The sequence below is a fragment of the Cebus imitator genome, unplaced genomic scaffold (genome assembly GCF_001604975.1).
Source record: "Cebus imitator isolate Cc_AM_T3 unplaced genomic scaffold, Cebus_imitator-1.0 Scaffold388, whole genome shotgun sequence".
Classification (NCBI taxonomy): Eukaryota; Metazoa; Chordata; class Mammalia; order Primates; family Cebidae; genus Cebus; species Cebus imitator.
The window spans coordinates 971,536-984,967 of NW_016107703.1; positions in this window are offsets into that span (position 1 = coordinate 971,536).

Below are 13,432 nucleotides of genomic sequence, written 5' to 3' on the forward strand. Positions count from 1 at the left end.
AAGATGAGATTTGGGTGGGGACACAGCCAAACCATATCACAGGGTCTTACTCTGTCACCCAGGCTGGAGTGCAGTGGCATGATCTTGGCTCACTGCAAACTTTGCCTCCAGGGTTCAAGCAATTCTTGTTGTTCAGCCTCCCTAGTAGCTGGGATTACAGGTATGCACCACCACACCAAGCTAATTTTTAAATGTATTTTTAGTAGAGATGGGGTTTCCCCATGTTGGCCAGGCTGTTCTCAAACTCCTGGCCTCAAGTGATCTGCCCAAATTGCTGGGATTACAGGCCTGAATCACCGCGCCTGGCCTAATAACACTTTCAGATGTCACTGTGGTGGCCCATAAGAAATAGCCACTGTTCGTATTTTGCAGTATAACCTCACATAATTCTTTTTCTTTCTTTCTTTTCTTTTTTTTTTTTTTGAGACAGGGTCTTGCTCTGTTGCTCAGGCTGGAGTGCAGTGGTGCCATCATAGCTCACTGCAGCCTTGATCTCCTGGACTCCTGGGCTCAATCAGTTCTCCCACCTCAGCCTCCCAAATAGCTGGGACTACAGGCACACACCAATATACCTCGATAATTTTTCTGTCTTTTGTAGAGATGGGGTCTTGCTCTCTTGCCCAGGTTGGTCTCAAACTCCTGGCTCAAGGAATCTGCCTACCTTGGACTCCCAAAGTGCTGTCATTACAGGAATAAGCCACTTCACCTGGCCAACATATTTCTTTTTCTTAGACAAAAATGGAGTCACAACATACTGACTTTGTGACTTGCCTTTTTCATTTGTCTGAGTAAATTGGCCTTGCAGCCTTTCTCTGTGACTGAAGATAGCTCTCCCAGAGTGAACAACCTCAGACCCGTCCAGCTCACTGTTAGTCAACGTTCCAAAAAACATCCCTGAACTCACCTTTGCCCTCCTGTCCTGGAGTTTCCTTAGAATAAATTACCGGAAGTGGAACTGCTGGGACAAGGGTGGGGACATCTTTATGACTTGTGTTCTCCAGAAAAGTCCTGAGTGGAGGCGATGCCTTCTGGAAAACAAACCCCAGGCAGGGCAGAGCTGATCAGGCTGCCAGGAGCTCCGCTAACTCTGAGTGTCTCGACTTTGCTTTCGTTTTCTTTTGTTTTTTACCGTTTCTTTTCTTTTTTTTTTTTTAAAAGATGGGGTTTCACCATGTTGGCCAGGCTAGTCTCGAACTCCTGACCTCAAGTGATCCGCCCACCTTGGCCTCCCAAAGTGCTGGGATTATAGGCAGGAGCCACCACGCCCGGCCCTCTTTTGTTATTATTTTGTTATTTTTATTTATTTTTATTTGAGACAGAGTCTTGCTCTGTTGCCCAGGCTGAAGTGTAGTGGCACTATCTCAACTCACTGCAACCTCCGCCTCCTGGGTTCAAGCAATTCTCCTGCCTCAGCCTCCTGAGTAGCTGGGACTACAGACACGCGCCACCATGCCCAGCTAATTTTTTGTAGTTTTAGTAGAGACGGGGTTTCACCATGTTGACCAGGATGGTCTCGATCTCTTGGCCTCGTGATCCACCCGCCTCGGCCTCCCAAAGTGCTGGGATTACAGGCTTGAGCCACCGCGCCCGGCCAATTTTTTGCATTTTTAGTAGAGGCAGATTTTCACCATGTCAGCCAGGCTGGTCTCTCCTGACCTCAAGTGACCCATGTGCCTCAGCCTCCCAAAGTGCTGAGATTATAGGTGTGAACCACTGCACCCAGCCTGGCCAGCCTTATTTATTTCACATTTGTTCATTTGGGAGTTCAGAGGAAATTACTTGACAAATCTGAATATAAAGTGTGGTGTTTGTTGGGACAAACACTGTCTTTTTTGGGGGGGTGGAGATAGGGTCTCACTATTGCCTAGGCTGGAGTACAGGGGTGTGATCATAGTTCACCGCAGCCTCAGACTCTTGGGCTCAACAGATCATCCTGCCTCAGCCTCCCAAGGTGCTAGGATTAAAGGCGTGAGCCACTGCACCCAGTCAACCATTCATTTTCTGTCTGAAAATGAACAGAGTCAGCCGGACGCAGTGGCTCACGCCTGGAATCCCAGCACTTTGGGAGGCCAAGGCGGGCAGATCATGAGGTCAGGCGACTGAGACTATCCTGGCCAAGATGGTGAAACCCTGTCTCTGCTAAAATGCAAAAAAAGAAAAATTAGCCAGGCGTGGTGGCGCATGCCTATAGTCCCAGCAACTTAGGAGGCTGAGGCAGGGGAATCGCTTGAGCTTGGGAGGCGGAGGTTGATCCATGGAGCAGATCATGCCACTGCACTCCAGCCTGGAGACCGAGCGAGACTACACCTCAAAAAAAAAGTAGAAAACAAACAGAGTTGTTATCGCCATTGTTTACTGTGTGCTTCCTGCTTCGGGCCTGCAGTTTCCGGGGGGCACTGCAACCTTCCTGAACAGTCAGGACAGCTCTGTGACACAGGAGGACACTGAGGCCCAGGAAAACGATCTGTCTATGCTCACTCTGCTCCTAAGCAGGAGGTAACACGGAAAAATCCAGATCCAGCCAGGTGTGCAGGTTCATGCCTCTAATCCCAGTAGTTTGGGAGGCCAAGGTGGGAGGATTGCTTGAGCCCAGGAGTTCGAGACCAGCCTGGGCAACATGGCGTGACTCCATCTCTACCAAAAAGTGAAGACATTAGCCAGGTGTCATGGCACACACCTGTGGTCTCAGCTACTCAGGAGGCTGCAATGAGAGGACCACCCAAGTCCACGAGTTCAAGGCTGCAGTGGACCGTGACCACACCACCGCACTCCAGCCTGGGTAACAGAGTGAGACCCTGTCACAAACAGACAAACCAGATCCTAGTAATTCCACAGCCCACTATGCAAACTGCCACATTCATAACACAAAGTTTTATCTTTTGGCTTCTGATAGGAAATAAGCTTTTAGAAAACACATAAAAGTATTTAAAAAGCGAAAAACAAACACAGATCACTTTAATTCTATCACCCAGAGGTGACTTCTGTAAACATCTTTATGTCTGTCACTTTGCCATGAACATATATGTGCATTTTCATAAATGTGGATGCTGTAGATACTTTGTTATAATCTGCTCTCTCTTTCTCTCTCTCCCTCCCTCCCTCCCTCCCTCCCTCCCTCCCTTCCTTCCTTCCTTTTTCTTTCTTTTTTCTTTCTTCTTTCCTCGGAGTCTTGTTGTGTCACCCAGGCTGCAGTGCAATGGCATGATCTCTGCTCACTGCAACCTCCGCATTCCAGGATCAAGTTATTCTCCTGCCTTAGCCTCCTGGGATTACAGGTGCCCGCCACCATGCCCGGCTAATTTTGCATTTTCAGTAGAGGTGGAGTTTTACCACATTGGCCAGGCTGGTCTCAAACTCCTGATCTCAGGTGATCAGCTTGCCTCAGCCTTCCAAAGTGTTGGAATGACAGGTGTGAGCCACTGTGACCGGCTTGCCTTTTCTTTTTAAAACTTTTTTGTACAGACAGGATCTTACTATGTTGCCCAGGCTGGTTTCTTTTTTTATTTTTTATTTTTATTTTTTTTTAAAGAAAGAAAAAAAAGAAAGAGAAAGAAAAAAAAGAAAGAGAAAAAAGAATGAAAGAGAGAAAGAAAAAATTTTTTTTTTGAAAGAAGGAAAGAGAAAGAGAAAGGGGGAGAGAGAACAGGAGTCTTGCTCTGTTGCCCAGGCTGGAATGCAATCTAAAAATAGGTGTTAAAAACCTCTTTTATGCTGATAATTGCGCTTAACAGCGGAGACAGGAAGGAATAAGGGAAGAAAATAACAAACAGCCAACCAATATTTCATTTAAGTCTGTGAAATGCTATGCAAATGCTGAAGACTGATTTACTTCCAATTATGTGGTCATTTTCCTAATAAGTGTAATATGCTACTGAGAAAAATATATGTTCTGTGGATGTGGGGTGAAGAATTCTATAAATATTCACTGAGTTTACTTGCTCCAGGTCTGAGTTCAAATCATAGATGTCCTTGTTAATTTTCTATGTGGTGTCAAAGTCTCCCACTATTATTGTGCAGGAGTCCAAGTCTCTTTATAAGTTATTAAGAACTTATCTTATGTATCTGGGTGCTCCTATATTGGGTGTGTGATATTGTGCTGGCCTAGAGCCAGAACCGGAGCAAAACTATTTTATAAAATGCAAAACTGTTTTTAGATAAGTTGAAATGGCTGCCCCATTCTCCTTACAATAACTACTGTCCTTGGCCTCTGTGAATAGAACTGCCAGTTTGTTCCTCAAAACTATGTAAAGCTGCTTACCTTTTCTTATCAGTAACTGCTAAAATCTGTGACTTCTATCACCACCCAGACGATGTGTAAACAAATGTATATCYTGACTTCTGTAARCCACTGAGGTAACAAACAGAATGACAAAAGTCCCCTAGMCCTTGGARTGTCYGGAGACCCCCGCCCTTGTCTCCACCCAGGAGGTAATTTACAGAATCCACTAGCCCTCGGAATGTCTGAAGCCTTTTCATCCCCATCCCCGCCCCTCACCCCCACTCCCAAGGTGGTTTTTCGGGTATAAAAAATCGTGGCACCCTCCTGTTGCCACCACAGGTTGGAGAGACATGAGTCCTCTGTGGTTGCCGGCATAAATAAATGACCCTGCAATCTGGCATACTTTTGTCTTGTGGTAACTTTCTACGCTCCGGTCAAATACAACAGGTGCATATATATTTATGATCATTAACTCCTGTTGTTGCATTGATCCTTTTACCACTATGCAATGTCCTTCTTTGTTTCTTTAGCCCAGGCTGGTTTCAAAGTCCTAGGCTCAAGCAATCCTCCCACCGTATCCTCCAACAGTGTTGGGATTATAGGCATGAGCCACCTCCCCTGGCCCGTAATCTGCTTTTTCTATCTAATGGCACATATGGAGGTCTCCCCTGTCCACAGACAGAGGTTGAGATCTCAGCGGTAGAACTGGGCACAGGCATTGTCTCCCTTCCCCACCCAAGGCCTCACCGAACTCACTGGAGGAGATAAAGGTGGGTGGGGAGGGTGGGGAAGGGAATTCAGGGAATGGGGAAAGCAGTAGAGCGTGGGGTGGGCGACAGGGCCAGGCGGAAGCATCAGCCAGGAATAGGCATCCTCGGGGCTGAGAGGAGGTGGCCTTTGACGCTGAGCATGGCAGGTCTGGGGGTGGGGCTGGCATCATGGGGATTAAGCCAAATCCCCGGCTGGAACCCATTCTCCCTCCATACCGAGGCCATAGGACAACTGGCGGCTGGCCAGCCTCCCTGGTCAGGAAGCCAGATCCGTGGGAGGGCTTTAGAGAGGGCGTGGCTTCCCAGCCCACCCCTTCCTCAGTCTGGCATCTGGCAAGGTTCCCAGTGCCTCTTCCCTTTCCACAGCTCACAAGGGTGGACGCCTGGAACAGGCCCCCCATCCCCTTAGACACAAGGCTTCCCATCAACCTCTCTGTTTCGGAGAGAGGTCGGAGAGGAAGCTGAGCTACCTGGAATGAGGAAGCAAGGTCTCTATTCATAACTGGGAGACACCAGGAAAACCAGCAGCCCAGAAGAGAAGGACCAGAGACCAGGAGATGAAATAACCCCTTCCAGAAAGAGCAAGGAGATTCAGAAAAAGAGGGCGTGGTGGCTCATGCCTGTAATCCCAGCACTTTGGGAGGGTGAGATGGGAGGATCATTTGAGGTTAGGAGTTTGAAATCAGCCTGGCCAACATGGTGAAACCCATCTCTACTAAAAATATAAAAATTAGCCAGGCATGGTGGCGGGCACCTGTAATTCTAGCTACTCCAGAGGCTGAGGCAGGAGAATCACTTGAGCCCAGGAGGCGGGGTTGCAGTGAGCAGAGATCTTGCCACTACACTCCAGCCTGGGCAACAGAATGAGACTCTATCTCAAAAAAAAAAAAAAATTGTAATTGAAATTGTCAGAGACGGCTGGGTGCAGTGGCTCATACCTGTAATTCCAGCACTTTGGGAAGCCGAGTTGGGTGGATCACTTGAGGTCAGGAGTTCAAGACCAGCCTGGCCAACATGATGAACCCCTGTCTCTACTAAAAATACAAAAATTAGCCAGGCGTGGTGGCAGGCGGCTGTAGTCCCAGCTACTTGGGAGGAGAATTGCTTGAACCTGGGAGGTGGAGGTTGCAGTGAGCTGAGATTGTGCCACTGCACTCCAGCCTCAGCAGCAGAGCGAGACTTGTCTAAACAAATAAATAAATTATCAGAGAGATGTGAGGAATTATACCTTAAAATAAGAATAGAATGGTTAAAGATGGAATGATCTCATGATAACAACAAGCTTCTGAAAAACAAGAGTTTAATAAACATGAGACATAAAGAATTCATAAGCTATTCGGCCAGGCATGGTTGCTCATGCCTATAATCCCGGCCCTTTGGGAGGCCGAGGCAGGTGGATCACCTGAGATCAGGAGTTTGAAATCAACCTGGGCAACATGGCAAAAACCCATCTCTACTACAAATACAAAAATTAGCCAGGTGTGCTGGTGTGCACCTGTAGTCCCAGCTACTTGGGGAGGCTGAGGCAGGAGAATTGCTTGAACTCAGGAGGTGGAGGTTGCAGTGAGCCGAGATCGTGCCATTGCACTCCAGCCTGGGTACGGAAGGAAACTCCATCTCAGAATGCAGGGTGCTACATATCCACAGGTAGCTACTCCAGGTTCACCTGCTCCTTTGCAAAGAGCCGATTTCTGGAGCACTGACCCCTCCCCTACCTGGTCCTTTTCTCTTGAAACTGGCAGATTCAATAATGTGACCACACCCTCCCTGTTTCCCCTCTAGCCCATTTTTCTCCTTTAAATACTGAAGGCCTCGAAGTCATCTTAGGAAGGGCACAGGCCGCAGGCTGCTTCTGTGATTCCATGGTTTTTTTTTTCTCCCCACCTGGTCGTGTCCTTAGCCTTGGCAAAATAAACTTCTAAATTGATTGAGACCTGTCTCAGATACCTTTTGGTTTACATTCTGCGTCAAATAATTTATTTATTATTTATTTTTGAGACAGAGTTTCGCTCTTGTTGCCCAGGCTGGAGTGCAATGGCGCCATCTCGGCTCACTGCAACCTCTGCCTCCTGGGTTCAAGCAATTCTCCTGCCTCAGCCTCTGGAGTAGCTGGGATTACAGGCATGTGCCACCACACCAGGCTAGTTTTGTATTTTTAGTAGAGACGGGGTTTCTCCATTTTGGTTAGGCTTTTCTTGAACTCCTGACCTCAGGTGATCACCTGCCTCGGTCTCCCAAAGTGCTGGGATTACAGGTATGAGCCACTGTGCCTGGCCTTATTTTTTATTTTTTTAGAGACAGGGTTTCGTCATGTTACCCAGGCTGGTCTCGAACTCCTGAGCTCAAGTGATCTTCCTGCCTTAGCATCCCAGTGTTGGGATTACAGGTGTGAGCCACCGTGTGGGCCTCAAATTTTATTGATTGAGATGGAGTCTCTGTTGCCCAGGCTGGAGTGCAGTGGCAAAATCTCAGTTCACTGCAACCTCCACCTCCCGGGTTCAAGCAATTCTCCTGCCCCAGCCTCCTGAGTAGTTGGGATTACAGGTACATGCCACCACACCTGGCTAATTTTTATATTTTGTATATTTTTGGAGATGAAGTTTTGCTCTGTCGCCCAGGCTGGAGTGAAGTGGTGCAATCTCTGCTCACTGCAGCCTCAGCCTCCCGGGTTCAAGCTATTCTCCTGCCTCAGCCTCCTGAGTTCAGGAGGAGTACAGGCATGCGCCGCCACATCCAGCTAAGTTTTGTATTTTTAGTAGAGATGGGGTTTCACCATGTTGGCCAGGATGGTCTCGATCTCTTGACCTCGTGATCCACTCACCTTGGCCTTCCAAAGTGCTGGGATTACAGATGTGAGCCACCGCGCCTGGCCATTGTTTCTTTGTATTTACAATCGCTGAATGTTAATAAGGTTTATTCTGAATTTAATGCTTAAACACAGAAATCTGAAGTACCACAGAAGCTGGAGACATGGATTGTACCCAAAGCAAGCACCAATGATTCCTAAATATTCGAGTGCTTGCCATGTGAAGTAATGTGCACTGCTGAGTCCGATTGTGATGTGACTGCATCACTGGACATTCTCTGAATTTACCTTCATTTAGAGTATATTTGTAGAAGATAATTAAAATGTGCTCTTTGGAAACTTTATTAAAACTTGCTAGTGGCTGGGCATGGTGGCTAATGCCTGTAATCCCAGCACTTTGAGAGGCTGAGGTGGGCAGATCATAAGGTCAGGAGTTCGAGAGCAGCCTGACCAACATGGTGAAATCCTGCATCTACTTAAAAAAAAAAAAATTAGCTGGGTGTGGTGGCAAGTGCCAAGTCCTCAGTCTCAGGAGGCTAAGGCAGGAGAATGGCTTGAACCCAGGAGGCAGAGGTTGCAGTGAGTCAAGATCGTGCCACTGCATTCCAGCCTGGGTGACAGAGTGAGACTCTGTCTCAATTGCAGCAGGTGTTCAGCTTAGAATTTACAGAAATTAAAGGTTTTTTAGGGGAGTATTTTCTGTGGGTAACCCCCCCACATGGGCACCAAGGAAGGAGAGCTGTGCAAACCCCAGGCACAATTAGTGCCTGAAGAATATCTTAGTTTATAGTGTTATTACTCAGCTATTTCCTTTATACAATCCTTTACATATAATCATATATTAGTTTATAGAATTAGTGCCTGAAGTATAACTTACTGTTTACATATATCTAGCTTCTATAATCATACTTAGTACTTATATCTAGCATACTTAGTTCAATATCATCTTTCTATATAATCTATAGGTATTGTGGTCAGAGCTGTACCGACCCATTTAGCGCTGATTTATATAACCCTTCTACATAACCATATAGTAGTTTGTAGTAGGAGGAATGCCTAGAGCAGTCATAGAACAGAAGCAGTACATGGGAATATGGTCAGACCAGGACAAGAACCAAAGACCCAGGCGGTGGCGTCCCTGCCTGAAAAGGCATATGCTGTATGGCAGGCTTGGAGCAAGAGCCTCTCCTCCTGATAAAGGAGTTGTAGTACCTTGCATCCAGTTCCTGTGGAAAGTAGGCCTGAGGCCTGAGATCCCGCAAATAACTGAGGGAAAAGAACCCATCTGGTGTGTGACCAGTCACAGCGGCTGTATACCTGTCAGTCTTTTCTCACTTCTGTGCTGCCTCAAATCATCCTCCCATAAATATCTTAGAGAATAGCACAAGTCTGTCAGCTCCCACTGCATTGGCTTACAGTATCTTTCTTTTAGAAATCCTTTGAAGTCTCCAGCCCCCAGATAAGAAGTATTGCATACAACACTTGTTGCACACAGCCCACCTCCTTTCTTTGGTGACCTGATGGGGGTGGACCCCTTTTCTGTACACGACTCTCTACTACTGTGCACGGCATGGCCCCCTACTGCTCACGGCCCAACTCTCTGCCCAGGTGACATAATGGGTGACCCCCTCGCTTGTTACTTGTGATTATGTATGCCTTATCGCTAAGCCTATAGATGATGACCTCACTTACAACCCTTCCCCCTGCTTGTACCTAATAAATAGATGCTTCTGGACATTCGGGGCCTTGCCTGTCTCCGCTCCGAGTCCAGCTGCTCTTCTCCAGTTCTTTCTTCAGTGTCCTGTCTCTACTTCTTGGATCCTGCACCTCAGCACAGCATAAGGGACACCCCATGACCCTGTGGGGTAAATAGCCCTACAGTTTTCTCACTGACATCATGTAGAAGGGTGACGCATGGCGGTAAGGGTGATGAGCCCCGGAACCCAGCGCTTGATTGCAAGCAGCAAAAACCAGGTCTGGAAACTGCGCCCTGCCTGCCGTGTGGTCTGAACACTGTGTCCATTCCTCAGGCTGGCTCTGTGGGAGACCCTCTTCCTTGTCCTGTGCAGATTAGACAGACTCTGCGGGTGTGGACCCTGCCCTGCCTGGGTCCAGGTTAGAGTCTGTGGGTGTGGACCCTGCCCTTCCTGGGTCCAGGTTAGAGTCTGCAGGTGTGGACCCTGCCCTTCCCGGGTCCAGGTTAGAGTGTGCGGGTGTGGACCATACCCTTCCCGGGTCCAGGTTAGAGTCTGCGGGTGTGGACGCTGCCCTGCCTGGGTCCAGGTTAGAGTCTGTGGGTGTGGACCCTGCCCTTCCTGGGTCCAGGTTAGAGTCTGCAGGTGTGGACTTTGCCCTGGCAGTGCTGGTGCCTGGTGCTGTAGATGTCCCAGGCCACACTGTAGTAGGACATGCAGTGGACAAAACCTCTCTGACACCAAACTGAGAAAGGAAGTGGCTTTTTATTTGGCTGGGAGCTGCGGCAGGCTCATGCCTTAACAACCAAGCTCCCTGAAAGGCAGCTTCTATCCCCTTTTATAGGCTTACAACTCTAAAGGAGAAACTGAGGCAAAACTGTGTCATTGTCCGTTGGCTGGACAATTGACCTCACAGTCTTTGGCTTCATTGATTTGCTAGTTCACATGCACATGGGAGTAGGCAGGGGAGGGGGCTTACAGAGACAAGACGAAGGCAATAAATCATTAGTTGGCAGAGGTATTTCCAGGAGGGGGTCTGGGTCATGTAAATATGGAGGATGGGACCCAGCGGTGGGCTCTGGCTGGTAGGGATAACATTCTTTGCAACACTTTCAAGGTTGATAGATAGCATAGATGCTGGGAACCGAAAAGGGGGTTATCTTTGCAGTCCTTGGGCCTCATTATGGCCTGGCCAGTGGTGTTAGCAAGTTGCCTGACCATGGATTCCAGTTCTTTGGTATTTTATCTCTCTTTACCCTGCTTCTCATCCGGAGGGTGGAGGTGGAGACCTGCCAGGAAGGAGATGGGGGGTGGTTCCTCTCTCAACACCTCTGGAGGCCTTTGAGTGACAGTGCCACCCTCTTGGCTCCTCCTGCCCCCTAGAGCCAGATCCCTGCGGGGAACCCTTCTTCATCCGGCATCTCTGTCCTGCCTCCAGGGATGGAGCCCACAGGGACCCAGGAAGAGGCCCCATAAAAGATTACGGCTCAGAGATGCTGGGAAGGGCACAGCCAGGCCTGGCACCCTGTGGCCATAGCCCCGGCAACCCCAGTGTCCTTGCAGCTGCCCCTCCTCCCTGGACCACAGGTCCTGTGGCCACGCTCCAGAACCAGCGCGATCCCGGCATCTGCGTGTGACTGGCTCTTCATGGGAGTTGCACTCGGTGCCCCTGATTGGCCAAGTTGCAGTCATGTGCCCACGGCCACCTAGCCCATCAGAATGATCACAGCTTCCACTTTTGCATGACTGTTCGGCCACCCTCCACTCACCAGAATGATCACAGCCTGCGCTTCGGAGCATGACAGGGTTTGGAGATGCGTTGGCCTCAGCGCCCCGGATTGGTGGATCTTGGTTTCCTGTCGGGCGGCCACCTGCCACCCATCACAAGGGATCTGGCCTCAGCTTCTGTGCATGACCAGCTTCGAGGCCACATTTGGTCCTGGCACACCTGACTGACTGGCTGAGTTCCAGTCACGTGTTGTGGGCTACCTTTCCTACCCACCAGAATGATCTCAGCTTCTGGGCAGGACAGGCTATGAAGATGCGTTGGCCCTGGCACACCTAATTAGTGGATCTCGGTCACGTGTTGCACCATCAACATTTGCCCATCACAACAGACCTGGCCTCAGCATCTGTGCCTGGCCAGCTTGGAGGCCATACTGGGCCCTGGCACACCTGCTTGGTCGAGTACTGGCCACGTGCCGTGCCCTTGCTGCAAGAGCAGCTGGGAAATTGACTAGTGTGGCCACCATCTTGAGGGACGGCTGGGGCCGTGGGGTTCTGTCCTTGGCCGAGGGATCCGGCTATGCCTGGACGCTTGGCTGTCTTGGCACCTGAGGCCGTGTCTGCTCTGTGTCCTGGCGGCTATCGTCTGATGAGCGGCGTGGGCAGCCTGGCCTCGCCCGTCCACCTTGCAGGCCCAGGGCTGGTCCGCGGTGGGAGAGGAGTCCGGGCGGGAGCCGATGAAGCTAAAGTGGCGGGCGGGTGCTGGGTCAGTGGCGCACCGATGTGCAGGCTCAGGGCTCTGGTGCTCACAGCGTTTTTCTTCCTCCTGTGACAGCAGGAGAGCTTCTGTGGAGGGAGCACAGAGGCCAAGTCACACGCAGATGCTGCTGCGCTGGTGGAAGGCTTGTTGGTCCCGCGCCAGCGGGGGCAGGTGCCCTGGCCGCTGAGGATCCCATGAGGTGTGGGCCAGAACTGTGAGCTCCCAGGTCCCTCGGCCACCCTGGGACATGTCACCAAGGGTCCCCTCTGCTTCGTTTTTTGAAATCAAATTGCTCCGTGATATGTGAAAGGGCCCTGGGGCATCTGGACGGAAAGTGAAGCCTGCTGTGGGCTCGGAGTCTGAGAAATCATAAATGACTGAATTGTAAGAAGAGTGAGCTGTGCCTGGACCATCTTATGTCTGGAATCCTAGCATTTTGGGAGGCGGAGGTTGGTGGATCGCTTGAGGCCAAGAGTTCAAGGCCAGCCTGGGCAACATGGCGAAACCTTGTAGCTACAAAAAATTAGCTGGGCATGGTGGTGTACTCCTGTAGTCCCAGCTACTTGGGAGGCTGAAGCAGGACAATTGCTGGAACCCAGGAGGCAGAGGCTGCAGTGACCTGAGATCATGACGCTGCATTCCAGCCTGGGTGACAGAGTGAGACTCTTGTCTCGACAACAACAACAACAACAAAAAGGGGAAAACTAAGGATGATTGCCAGCAATGAGGCTAGGAAGAGAATATGCAGACATCTAATAATAGATTCTTCTGTCTACAGTTACCACTTGTATTTGTTGTCAGCCAAGAATGAACACTGCCTTGTCATTAAATTACACTTTCCACTTTCCAAGACATTAAGAAAAGCCTTGAGTAAATGCCTATACACAAATGAGCAGGTGCTTTTTCCCTTGGGGCAGGTTCTAGGCCAGCTCCGGGAGCCATCGTTTGCTTATAAGAGTCACTAGAAAGGGGCACAGATCCTTGGGGTACAACGTCAAGGACAAGCCTAGGTCAAAGGAAGAAGGCTGAGAGGGTGAGGATTGAGTGGAGGCTGCAGCCTCCTGTCTTTGAAAGGCACTGGCCTTAGTGAGACCTCTTAACATGCTTTTAAAATGACAAATGACTCAAAGTCAGGAAAAAGAAAAGATAAGGTATTTGGCTGGGCACGGTGGCTCATGCCTGTAATCCCAGCACTTTGGGAGGCCCAGGTGGGTGGATCATTTGAGGTCAGGAATTCAGCCTTGCCAAAATGGTGAAACCCCACTTCTGAAAATATAAAAACTAGTTTGGGTGTGATGGCTCACACCTGTAGCCCCTGCTACTGGGGAGGCTGAAGCAGGAGAATCACTTGAACCAGGAGGTGGAGGTTGCAGAGAGCTGTGATTGCACCACTGTACTCCCCGGGGTGACAGAGTGAGACTCCCTCTCAAAAATAAAAAAAAAATAGAGTTTGCCAAA